Raw genomic sequence first — 10,643 nt, 5'->3', positions numbered from 1 at the left:
AAGCTTAATCAAACCTTATCATAGCCTTACAACTCCACAATGGAGGGAAATGATGAACGACAACCTACAGCTCAAGGATTCAACACCAATGCACAATCCGGCCGTCAAATGAACCATCAATGGATTCTTTGTGTTGATTAGGAGAAAACTCATAAAAACCCAAGCTAATGCCTTGCTAAAACAGAGATTGAAACGCTAATTTGTCTCAAGACCAAGCAAGGAAAAGGGGAAGAAAACTAAAACATTTTGGATTAAGAGTTAATCATGGATTAACAGTTTCCCCTAATTTTGGTCCCGAAATTCAAATTTTATGCATCCGTCCCCAAATTTGATCCACCATAACCCATAGCCCCCCAAAATCTCATGAAAATGTACATCAAAAGGATCAAATCAATTCAAACAAAACCACCATAGCCCATTTCTTTAATCAAGAAAATCAAGAAAAGTTTCCAAAAAACTCTAAGAAAATCAAGAAAATGTTTTTTTTTTTTAAATTTTTAGAAATCTTGGATCAAAGACAAGGCTCTGATACCACTGTAATGATGGGAAAAAGAAAGAGAGAAAGATTACACTCATAATGGAGTACCACATGCACCACATGCACTCAAGGGAGTACCACCATAGCCATAGAAGCATGAAGCTCCAAGAAGTATGATTTCATTTGTAAAAGTATCTTGTGCCACTAGTTACAATATTCACTTATATACTTGCCCACCATTTCACACTCATTAATGTTGGACCTCCATACTTGCCCGGCCATACTTATGCCCATGGGCTCTCTTTGAGTCTAATTCCAAGCCCCCTTCATTACAATTGGACACCTTGTTGAATGTGTAATGTACAACGAAGATTAGAAAGGCGTTTGGATAAGCGGTGAGCAACACTAACCATAGAGGTGCTTATGATTCTGAGAAAAGGTTACCATTGAACAACGCTTTCTATTATAATAAATCTTCTAATACTCTTGTGCTAACACATACCCTCGTCGCTCCTGCTACCTTCATTAACATAGTTGGAATAAACCATGCACAACCTTTTCACCTGATTATATCATTGATCCTTGTATCAGTATATGCACTACTGCAAAAGATGTCCATATGGGACAGCATGGCAAGGTATGGCATAAACATATAAGTATTCCAGATTATGGGTGTTGTATATTATGTGGAATTTAGAGAAATGTTTTCTTTGTAGGTTGATGTCAATATGGATGTGACTTTTGGGATAGCCTCTTGAAGCAACATGCAAAAGAAGGGCAAGTGATTGTAGAAATTTATTCAAGATGGGGAGATTGTGCTATAATAGCGTGCAAATTAGGCATGAACATTATTTATATTGATCCCAAAGAGGACATTGTGGAGGGTGTCTTGATGAAGATGTCATTGTAGTGCAATGAACATATTTGTTTATGAATATTCACGTGATTGGGTTTAACAATTATTCATGATTATATTGTGATCTTATTTATTTACTAATATTCAAGTGATTGGGTTTACAAATATTCAAGTGATTGGGTTTACAAATATTCAAGTGATCAGGTTTAACAATTAATCATGATTATGTCATGATCTTATTTACTTAGGAATATTCAAGTGATTGGGTTTAAGAATAGTCGTGATTGGGTTTAACAATTATCATGATTATGTCATGATCTTATTTTACATATGAATAAAGAGAGAGAGGGAGAGAACGATGTGTGTTGGGAATTAAAATAAAATATGATTAACAATTTTGACAATTTTATTCTCAACATGTTATATAAACTAATAATGTTTTGACATTTTGTGTATTGTGTAAATGAATAAGGTAGTGTTAACTTTATAGACTCAAAGCATCTGTAAGGGGTAAAATGAAGTTATGTGTACTGTGTTAATAAATGAATGATAAGTTTATAGCCTTACATGAACAGAAGGATAAGAGAGAGAAAACATGAAAAGCAAGAGAGATGCAAGAGGTGACAACATGGACAAGAGAAAGGGAACATGAAGAGAGAGAGGATGCTATCTCGCTTATAACGTCATAGCTTCAATCCAAATACGACAAGATTGATAAGAAGGAAGAGTGAAAATGAGTTGGAAAATGAGAGACAGTGAAAATACGGCAAGATTGATAAGAAGGAAGAGTGAAAATGAGTTGGAAAATGATCGACTACTAATGAAATAGAGGAGGGGAGAGGGTTAAGGGTGACATATACAAGGAGGAGAGAGGAAGGGGGACAGAGAAGGAGAAGAGGGAGAGAGAGGGATACAAGAGACGACCACCATCTATAGGGAGAAGGGAGAGAGAGAAAAGTGATGGAGAGATGTGAGATGGTTGGAGAGAGAGAGAGAGAGAGAGAGAGAGAGAGAGAGAGAGAGAGAGAGAGAACCACCATAGGGAGAAGGGAAAGATGTAAGATGGTTGGAGAGAGAGAGGGGAGGGAGAGAAGAGAGTGTGTTAGAGGAGAGAGAGGGAAGAGACAGAGAGATGTGAGATGGTTGGAGAGAGAGAGGAGAGAGAGAGAGAGAGAGAGAGAGAGAGAGAGAGAGAGAGGAGAGGGAGAGAGGAGAGAGAGGGAAGAGAGAGATGTGAGATGGTTGAAGAGAGAGAGAGAAGGGAGGGAGAGAAGAGAGTGTGCTAGAAGAGAGAGGGGAGAGAGAGAGAGAGAGAGAGAGAGAGAGAGAGAGAGGGAGAAGCAAGGTTGGAGGGGAGGAGCTGGGAGGTGATGGCGGTGGGAAGAGTTAGAGAGAGAGTGTTCAAAGTAGAGAGAGAGGGTAGCCAAGAAAAGCTCTCTCCCCATGCTCCCTCGAGCAATGACATCCCCCCATCTTTAATCTTTGACCTTACACTTAACTATTACATCTTGCCCTTGTGTGGACCAAAGTGTGCGTACATTAAATGTTCTTTACACTTTCTTTTTTTATTATGAAATGCCCTCAAAGCCTTTTACAAATTTGCTTATATCATTGGTGCAAGTTTGTTTGTGTCAATTGGGCTCCTTAATAGAATGCTATTTTTTTTTCTTTAGTGCAACTTTTTTGTGATTGTAGTTTGCATTTTCATGACTAAATTGTAGTGGGTATAAACATATTTGATATTTTTATATAAATCATTTGCATTTCTTGATATTAATGTACTATGCCAAAATGTCAAGTGTTAACTAGGTTTTCATTTTTGCACAATTTCTACTCAAATAAATCGAATTATGGATGCCATGTCTTAAATCATGGACTTTCAAGTTGGTGGGCTAATGTGTTACCACTACGGCTATGGCTATGCCATGTCTTAAATCATGGACTTTCAAGCCGGTAGGCCAATGTGTTACCACTATGGCTATAGCTAGAGTTTATTAGCTATTTCTCCTCAATTTTTAACTAGAGGAATTACTTCTTGGCATAATTTTAATCAATAGAATGTGTAGGCTCAATGATAAGTTGAAGCATCCTTTTATTGGCAATTTTAATAGATAACCTCTACCTACTAGATGTCATGGTAATTTTAAGATGAAGCATCCTTTTATTGGCAATTTTAATAGATAACCTCTACCTACTAGATGTCATGGTAAGATGACCCTTTAAATAGTGGGCCACAAAAACATGTGCGAATGAGTAAGACACAAGTTTTTCTTATTATAGGTTTTATTGACAAAATGGAAAAGTACAAAATCTCCTTTTAAATGCTTTTTTTCTTTCAAATTCAAAATCAAGAATATGAACATTGGTCATCCTTTTCATACTTAGAATATGAAATTGGTCATCCTTTTCAAAATCAAGAATATGAACATTGGTCATCCTTTTCATACTCAGAATATGAAATTGGTCATCCTTTTCATATTCAAAGTTTAGGTACTTAGAAATTTTAATGGTCTCTAAGGTTGAAAAGTCAAAGAGATATTACAAACTCTGAATCATGGAGATTAAAAAAACAAATTAATTGCACTTTTTCACCAATGAAAAGAGTTTCTGTGCTCCTTAACTTAAAAAATTTTGAATTTTGTGTATATTCAAAATAGGGGGTGACTCATATATATGTGTGTGTGTGTGTGTATAAGATTTGGATTGTTTTGTTTTAAATAAAAGATTTATTTATATAGAATATATAAATATATAGAGGGCTAAAGATTCCAAACAAAATGTATTATATATATCTATCTATACAAGATTAACCACAACTCCCCCTCCCTCCACGTGGCCAGCCAAAAGTGGGGTTAATTAGCGTGAAATATGGAGGTGCTTTGTTTTTGAAAATATGCACTCCAGCCAAAAGCGTGATCACGCTTGCACTTCACGCCTATGGTCCAGCCTGCGCGGCGGTCCACCTCCAAGTTCACCTGTTCCAGTCCACGTCCACATTCTACAGTCCCGTACCCGTATAATAGCGATGCTAACATGAGCGCACAGCCATCCAGCCACGTGAGACATCAGTGTGTGTCTCTCTAAAGGCTGTCTCGCATCTCCCGTCGCTCAGCTGTGCAACTGTGTTATTTGACTAAAGGCCTCACCCCCCGTCTTCACTGCAAACCAAGCCCAGAACTGGGATAGCCTCTACAGAGTGTGCATCGAGGTGGCCAGCTTTGAAGGCAAGCATGCAGAAGGAGGTATAATTTGATAAGTAAGCAATGCCATGTTCGGCTTGGTGGCATCTTGCTCTGCCCACCCAGTGTTAGCTTTGTGGCCCACGGCCACCAAGGAGAGCGACTCATGGTGCCAGTGGGAGATCTGGGAGACTCTTGAGGATACCCATGTTATTGTAGAGGAAGAGACAAAAGACGGAGAGAGAGTGAAGCTGATGTAAACAGGGCGGCTTATAAGCTTGAAGAGAAGAGAGGTGCCATGCACTACCAACTCCCAATCTCCTCTCACATCAACTTCGTGAGTTTGTTTGCCTTTTTCGTCTCCCGTCGCTTAGCTGTGCAAACATTGATTGAAGGCCTCACCCCCCACACACAGTAGGAGAGGCAGAAGAAGGTTTTAAAACGCACACAAAATGGCACACACAATAGGAGGCAGAAGAAGGCTTTAAAACGCACACAAAAATGCGCTGCAAACCAGAACTAGTACTGCGCTGTTACCTTGAACTCGATGCATTCATGGATGGGAGAGGAGGCCATTAATAAAAGGCCCGGGTGCGGCCCATTCTCACGATGCGAGGGGGTGGGCGGTCGTGGCAAGCGTCAACACCAATCCAGCTCCATAGTGCCCACACCACGCTTGCTCTTCTCTATGCTTTGCTGCTCTCCCCATTGGGAAAGAAGTACTATATCTTGCTCCCTTCGTACCCTCAAGAGCCGTGTGGGTAGCAGGATGGTAGCCAAGTTTTGACCTACCATACAATTTTTCAAATTTTCACCTACTATTTTACACCTAATCCACAACATTTAGGGCCGATGAGATGCTTCTTTGAGATGTTTCCTCTGCTGTAATGAGCTCCTTATCAAGAATTACTCCATGTCTTCTTCAGCAAGAGAGAAAGGCCCTTCCTGGTCCTCCTCTTTCTCAGGAACATAAACCTCCTCGAGGTAGGTCTCCTGAAATGAAACGTCGGCTGCCGTGGCCCTGAGCCAACCCTCGGTGAACGGCTCGATGTCAACGGTGTGGCCAACAGCAACCCCTTTGCCACGGCCAGAAGGAAACGATCGATCACTGCCTTGGTTTTTGTTGTGATACCTGAGAAGCCCATGGGACCAAATCCCTTCTCTGCATTGACGGCTATTGCCTTGCAATTGATCCCACGACCTGCATGATGATCGGCGTGTATGTCAAAAGGCTTCTTGGTGCTGGTGACCCAGAGAGCATTGCCCCTCATACCTCTTATGCTCAAATTATTGACATGAACGCCTTCAAGAACAGATTTCTTTATGAAAGTTGATACAATATGTGTCCTCTACATGGGGAACATGCATGTTGTTCAAACAATATGTATCCTCTACATGGGGAACATGCATGTTGTTTGAGACAAAGAGAGTGGTTCTCTCACGAGATAAGTGTAAGGGAGTTCACTAAAGGAGTAGTTTAAAACTCTTTGATCTATGAAGATTGATGTTTTAAATATACCCATTTTGTTAGCTTCAAGGTAATAAACTACGATTAAACTTACAACTTTTTTTATTCTTTGTATTTAAAAAATCGAGGATGTTTGTAAAACTTTATGTAAGTCAACGAAATTGTAAGCTCCTTTTGTTTAACTCACATGATATTTTACATATTCCTAGGTGAATCCCTTGAGCCTGCACTCTCATCCATCTTTTTAAATGAGTTTCCTAAAAGCTAAAATTAGGTGAACCGCCTTCAGACATATATAGATGTATATACAAATACATATACATATATATATATACAAATACATATACATATATATATGTATGTATATGCATATACATATACATACATACATATATATATATATATATATATATATATATGTATGTATGTATGTATGTATGTATGTATGTATGTATGTATGTACATATGAGAGAGAGAGAGAGAGAGAGATTGATTTATATACGTGGATATAATCTCTTAGTATTTATATGGAGATTATAGAGAATGTCTCTTCTTTTTGGTAAGGTGATTGGATATGTGAGTGTCGTTGAGTTCCAAAAAAGATGATTGCCTCATTCACACATGTTATTGATCTTGGATAGTGCCCATAAACCTAAGACTGTCCAAGACTATGATAGATTAGTATGTGCTGAATTGCCTGACAAGCAAATGTTTCCTACTCTGCATGATGTCGTGTTGCACTGCGATATCCATGGGCCTTGTGGGCCATTCAATCCAAGTGTAATTTGTATGGATAAAGGGAAATTCACAAGGAACTATCCCCATGAGCTTTTGTACAAGAGACTACTGTGGATGAGAGTGGTTACTCCGTGTATATGCATCGAAATGATGGAAGTATTGTGGCATTGAAAAAGTGTAATGTTGATAATAGATTGGTTGTGCCATATAACCCTTATCTTTCAGTCACATATAATGCTCATGTAAATGTGGAAATATGCTCAACAATAGCAGCAGTGAAATATCTTTACAAGTACGTATACAAGGGGCATGACAGAGCAACAATAAGATTTAGCACTGTACAAGGTGGGGATGCTGCTTGCGTAGTTGATGAGATTCAAAGGTATTTGGATGCACATTATGTCTCTGCATCAGAGGCATGTTGGAGACTCTTTGAGTATGATTTACACAATGAGAAGCCTAATGTGCAACGGTTGCACTTAGATGGTGGTCATAATGTTATCTTCAAAGATGATGACAATATTGCAGATATTTTTCAGAGGGAAAATGTAGGCAAGACTACTATGACTGAATGGTTTACCTCTGTAATCAACAACATCATGAAGCAAACAATACATTGTATAGTGATTTCCCTCAACAATGGGTTTGGAACTCTAGGTTGAGGAGATCCAACGGTTGCACTTAGATGGTGGTCATAATGTTATCTTCAAAGATGATGACAATATTGCAGATATTTTTCAGAGGGAAAATGTAGGCAAGACTACTATGACTGAATGGTTTACCTCTGTAATCAACAACATCATGAAGCAAACAATACATTGTATAGTGATTTCCCTCAACAATGGGTTTGGAACTCTAGGTTGAGGAGATGGACCAAAAGAAAGATTGGAAACACTATAGGGCGCATGTACTTTGTAGCTCCTTTGGCAGGTGAGGCATACTATGTTCGCCTACTTCTTACAATATGTAAAGGATCTAAGTCATTTGAAGATTTGCGTTCGCTCAATGGTCACATCTATCCTTCTTTCAAGGCAGCTTACATTGCTAGAGGGATACTGGAAGATGATTCTGAATGGGTTGCATGTATGGAGGAAGCATCATCCGTGCAAAATGCCTTGCAGTTGAGATGTCTTTTTGGTACTATATTGCTATTTTGTGAGCCTTCCTGTCCAGGAATATTGTGGGAGAGATTTCGAGAAGAAATGATAGAAGATTTTCTATACCAGTTATCGAGAAGCACGGATCAGTTCACTGGTATTGAACAATTAGCTGAAACTCATGCACTACTGCATTTAAAAGAAATTCTTCATGCTCAGAGACGGACATTAGCAAATTTTGAAGGAATGCCTAAACTAAACAGAACTGATTTGGAAGTCTTGGGTGAAAATAGATTTCTTTTGGAAGAGAGATCTTTTGATACTGTGTCGAACAATCTAACCTGTCAAGTGCTATGGAGTCAACATTAACAGATAGCCAGTGTGTTGCTTTCGATGCTGTAATGCATGCAATTGCGACAGATGTAGGTGACATTTTTTTCCTAGATGGTCCAGGGGGATCGAGCAAGACCTATTTGTATAATTGCTTGCTTCATGCGCGAGTACGTGGACAAGGGCATGTTGCTTTGGCCACTGCATCATCAGGTATTGCTTCTCTACTCTTGGCGAATGGACGTACTACACATTCTAGATTCAAGATACCTCTGGAGCTAAACAATTCTTCAACTTGCAAAATCCATGTACATGGACAACTTGCAGAGGTTTTGAGAGTTTGTAAGCTCATTATTTGGGATGAGGCTCCAATGATTCATCGTTATGCTTTTGAAGCATTGGATAGGAGCTTACAAGATGTATTATTCTCAGATAAGCCATTTGGTGGAAAGGTTGTATTAATGGGGAGAGATTTTAGACAAATCTTGCCTGTTATTATGAAGGGAAGATGTGAGGATATTGTTAATGCAGCATTGTGTCGTTCCTTTCTATGGAACTCTATCAAAGTTCTAAAGTTAACTGGAAATATGCGTATTCAATCAATCAATACTAATGTATGCAATGAGTTTAAACAGTGGGTCATGAATATTGGGAATGGAGTGGATTGTAGCGATGATAATACGATGGTAACACTACCAAGTAATATGGTCTTGCAAAGATCGACTCTTAAAGACTTGGTACATTGGGTATACTCTGAATTGGCTATCACTACGACATATGCTTCATACTTTAGTGAGCGTGCTATTCTTGCTCCGATAAACAGTAAAGTGGATATTGTGAATAAGACAGCTTTGGATGCAATGCCTGGTGAGCCTAAGCAATATTTCAGTGCAGATTCAATTCTTGAAAATGATGAAAATTCATTCCTATATTCCACAGAATTTTTGAACGCAATCGACCTTCGGGGCGGATATCCACCTCATTGCTTGGTTTTAAAGTTAGAAGCTCCTGTTATTTTGCTTCGTAACTTGGATCCAAGACATGGACTCTGTAATGGTACACGGATGATATGTAAGGCCTTTCACTCTAAAGTCTTGGAGACTGAAATCATCACTGGTACTAAAGTTGGTGAAAGAGTATTTCTTCCATGGATTACCTTTATATGCACCGAGGCCCCAACTACCATTCACACCATGAGGCGGAGTCAGTTTTCCATGCGGCAGGCATTTGGCATGTCAATAAACAAATCGCAAGGCCAAACCCTAAATGTCTTAGAGTTGTATTTGGTGACTCCAGTGTTTACTCATGGGCAATTGTATGTCGCATTGTCACGAGCACGGTCTCCTCATGCTGTGAAGGTGTTACTTGAGGATAACGCTAATGTGGAGTCTTTATTTGATGATCTTCAAAGTTATACACCTACAACAAACAATATTGTTTATAAGGAGATCTTGATGACTTCAGAGTGACAAGTCAGGTTTCTTATTTAAGTTCTGCAATTTGATTAATTTTGTTATAATTTCTTTTTTTATACATATTTGTCCATGGTAAAAATACCTATTTTTATTGTTTATGTTTTGACAGACATGTCTAAGATTACCTTTACATTGGACATGCCTTTGTCGAGGATAGTAGGTGAGTTATTCTCTATATTTACATAACTTTTCTTGATTACAAAGTATGGAACATGGCATTCTATACTGATGTCTATCTGTACAGAGCCACCGCTATGGTCAGTCCCTATTACTGCGGGTCACGTAGCAGGGATTATGATTGATGCTTATAGGGATGGGTAAGTATAAGTGTAATTGTTAGGCATTGTATAAATATTTTTTGAACCTATATATAAATAATTGTATAACCTATTTGTTATGCTTTGATTTTAGGATATTGCATGACATTGATACGTTTATGGTAAGAGTTGTCAACGAAGGCATCGAGATGTACGGGATCGGTGTTCTTGATGAGGAGTGGGGTGTCTATTTGTTTTGGAGAGAGATGGACAGATGCTTTGCATCATTTGAGGGGTATTCAGTACCCGATGACTGGTTGTTTCTTACATCCATCTCATGACCATTGGTATTCGTTATGGGTTTTATACTAGAGCTCCTCATGTACCATCCACTCGATGTTCTATTATACGAGGTAATTTTGATTATGTTTTTCTATTATAAGATTTTTTTGAGATTTTATTTATCGATGTGTCGTTATGTGCAGGTCCTTTGCAGATTTGATTTATCGTTGTGTCGTTTGTGCAGGTCCTTTGCATTCATCGATAGTAGAGCATGTTCGGGATAGATCACTGCTTTACAATAGAGAGCATATTGTGAGGAGACAAATAAATGATCCTTCTCACAAGAGAAGAATTCAATTTGTTGATTCTGACATTACTGACTGAGAATACGTATTTTGTAGTGCATTTTGAGGATATGTAATATTGGTCCTTTTTTGCATCTTCGTATGCTACATTACTATGATATTTTTGTTTTCGCTATAA

This window comes from Cibotium barometz, chromosome 19, assembly GCF_041138505.1.
Source record: "Cibotium barometz isolate CiBa-2024 chromosome 19, ASM4113850v1, whole genome shotgun sequence".
NCBI lineage: Eukaryota > Viridiplantae > Streptophyta > Polypodiopsida > Cyatheales > Cibotiaceae > Cibotium > Cibotium barometz.
Note: the sequence above shows the minus strand (reverse complement) of the source record.